Below are 3,730 nucleotides of genomic sequence, written 5' to 3' on the forward strand. Positions count from 1 at the left end.
ACCAAGCAAATAAGGGCTGTGGCATACTAATTATTTAATAGTATAGTTCCCATAACTAATTTCTTTTATTCATTTTTGAAAGCTGTTCATTTCATTTTGTGGGGCATTTGTTTAATTTTATTTGAAAGTGAATTAAAGTTCTTATTGTATTAAAATAGGTTTTTTTTTTTGGTTTAGTTTTCCAAGTTTTAACAGTGTTTTTTTTTTTTTTTTTTTACAGTTTTGTCAGTAAAATTATGGCATTTAGAAATTTTGACATTTTGTCTTTTGTTAGACCTATAATACACAGCAGATATTTAAATAGTCAGCTAGTTTAAAAGGTTATCACCAATCAACTTTGAATTTTCCATGGGACATTTAAGTTGTCATCAAAGTCTATAGCCTCTATTTTCCTCTACCTTCCCTGTTTCATGGCATACACTGACGGTTTGCACACACATATACTTACTATATTTTCGTTCAAGTATTAAACTCCTCTGTCATAAATTCAGTAGCTAGTGCCTTCTTGATTCCAGACACAGTGCATGTTTACAACACTTAAAGAGATCACTACTACATTTTAAAAAAATTAGATTTTGCCATTTTCCCAAGGAGATGGCCCGTCAAATATTTTCATTTTTACTACACTTGTGTTTAAAATAGGAACATTGACTGAATTTGGATTAGGGCACCAAAGAAAAAACCCTGGGTAGAGGGTGAGGGTGAATGTTCAGATTCATGGGGTGGGTGCAAGCAATGTCAAAGGACATGAAATATGGTGAGGGTGTGCATGATACAGCAAATCCTAACAAAGGGATTCTTCAAAGTTAACCCAATTGCCAAACAATGTGATTATTTAAATAACTATCTATTGTCTTTTTAATCCCTAAGACAACAGGAATCTCCCACTTCATCTATAGAGCCTATGTTTCTCCCAATCCTGGAACCTCTGGGGTGGGGCTCACTTCCCTGCATGCTTCTCTCAAGTCAGGCCAAATGATATTGCATCCACCGATTCCAACCTAATCAATGCAATGAGTACCATCTCAGCATGCTTCACCTCAGACTGTGTACAGAGACATCAGGCATGGATTGCCAACCCTTCACCCTCATCACTCTGGTGAGAACTTTCCTTTCATGGTAGTCTCTAATTCCATTCCAGGAAGTTCAACAAAATCCCAAAACCTAGATATAGGCCAGGTCCCATAAGATAGAGCACATGTTCACATGTATCTATAAATCAGGGCAAAATATATACCTGAAAGCAAAAATACACAGTAGTCTTTAGTGATTCAGTGTCAAGTTCATAATGAAATAGTGTCCACTTAGATACCCTCCTCACCTATTTCCTGTTACAGTTCTCTCACTCACTCCAAAGCTAACCTTAGCAAAGCAAGGACTTCAAAAGCTGAATAAGGGCAAGAGACTGGCATACTTTAACGATGACTCTTTAGTCACTATCAGTCCATTCCACCAGCTGGGGCCCTAACCAGGGAGTCCTGAGTCTCCCAAACAGACTTGCTGGCCCTAGACCTCAAATAAATCCCCCTCTCCATTGTTTTCAGTCATCTCTATCAGGAACAACAAAATAGACCCTTTTGTGGCCCCCATAGGACCTTGCCCTCAAACTGGATCAACAATGGTAGAGAATGTTCCATCCTCAGAAAGGAGGATGGACAACATACTCTATGCTCCACCTGAGGAAGATGGGTCGATACTCAGGCAGTATGGAATGTTCCTACTCATGACCACAGAATGTGAGCTCAGATCTAGAGGGATGTAGAGGTCACACAGGCTCCTAAGGTGAATATGGGCCCCAGATCACATCAGTTTACAGTAATATTTATACTCTTTTCCCATATTAGGGAGCTACCCTCTTCACTGATGCAGCTTTCTGGTCCTTTTCCCAGCCATGACATCATCTCCCCAGACAATAATTAGGATTCACCTGCATACCAGATTTCAGGCTCAGGCAAAAAACAAACAAACAAACACCAACAAAACAATAGTATAGCCATAGGTCCTTTGAAATATAACTCCCATAAATGTGCATACTTGAGTTAAAGGGCTCTTCCATTTTGTAGCTAGTCTCCTTCATAGCTAGTCTGACAAATACTGAGACCACTGGTAAAATAGCAGAAGATAGCTTGGTTAGGCTTGAGCTTTGTTGTTTTTTTGTTGTTGATGTTTTGCCTTTTTCAACTTATTCCTTCTAGCTTGCTTGCAGGTATCTAGACATTCTCCCTGATAGGACTTACCTGTCTACTGCCAGCTTTTGATATTGAATTTCGTTATCTCCACCACTATTTCTTCACCAATCAATAGAAAGACTTTACAAAACCCAAAATCCCTCAAACCTAGAAATCAAGACTATAGTCAATGGCAGTTCATTACCTCTTCATATTTTCTGAATAAACTAAAGATGTAAAAAATTGTGACCAAACTATACCATTGGTGGTATTTATTTATTTATTTCTCCAGGGTTATTGCTGGAGCTCAGTTTCTGCACCATGAATCCACTGTTACTGGAGGCCATTTTTTCCCACTTTTGTTGTCCTTGTTGTTGTAGTCTTGTTGTGGTTATTATTGTTATTGTTGATGTCGTTCGTTGTTGGATAGGACAGAGAGAAATGGAAAGAAGAGGAGAAGACAGAGAGGGGAAGAGAAAGGCAGATACCTGCAGACCTGTTTCACTGCCTGTGAAGTGACTCTCCTGCAGGTGGGGAGCCAGGGCCTTTAACCAGGTTCCTTAAGCTGGTCTTTGCACTTTATGCATGTGCTTAACCCACTGAGCCACCGGCTGATCCCTTTAATATTTATTTTTATCCCAATGGTGGTTTTGTCTCTAAAAGCTGAAATTCACAATCATAAAGGCCACATTTTCTTTCATTTATTATTTCTTTTATAACAAGCATTTCTTTTATGATTAGTGGTAGGTTACAAGACTGTGCGCCAGAGTATAGTTCCATATCTTACCCCACCCTCTCTACAATAACCATCATAGTTCCCACAAAGTCTTAGAAATAGTCTACCTCTGGTGTGTGTGTGTGTGTGTGTGTGTGTGTGTGTGTGTGTGCAAGTTTGTGTATTTCACTTGTCTAGATTAGTGAGTGATGCAAGAGTTAGTTATGTTACACCTCTTATTTTGCTAGTTATGATCCCTTTGATGTTAAGTTCCTGAAATGTTCCACCAATGTTTTTTTTTCATTTTTCTTTACAGTTTCAGGTCTAATATCCAGGTTTTTGAAACATTATGAGATAGTCTAGCTGCATTTTTTTTCACACTTTCCCCAACATCATTTGTTAAAAAGATCTTTTACCCACTGAATAATTTCAGCTCCTTTGACACATGGCAGATGGCTATACATGTATAGATTTGTTTTACAGATCCCAATTCTGTTCATTAGTATAAGTGTCCATTCTTATTCCAGCACCACACTGTATGAATTACCAGTGATTTGTAGTATAAACTGAAGCTTTGAAGTGTTGTACTTCCATTTCTTCATTTCTGAGCAATTCTTTATCTATTCCTGTTTTGTTTTCTTGGTGTGTGTGTGTGTGTGTTTCTACAAAACTTTTGGTTAATTTCAGTTTTCTTGAAGAAAAGCATTGTGATCTTAGTACTTGAACCTGTAGAGTACTTTTGGTAGGGTAGCCATTTTATAATATTTACTATTTCAATCTGGTAACAAGAAATCTTCTCTCATTTCTTCCTGTTATTCCCTATTTATTTTGACAATGTCCTTGTAAA

Source organism: Erinaceus europaeus, chromosome 5, assembly GCF_950295315.1.
Source record: "Erinaceus europaeus chromosome 5, mEriEur2.1, whole genome shotgun sequence".
Lineage (NCBI taxonomy): Eukaryota > Metazoa > Chordata > Mammalia > Eulipotyphla > Erinaceidae > Erinaceus > Erinaceus europaeus.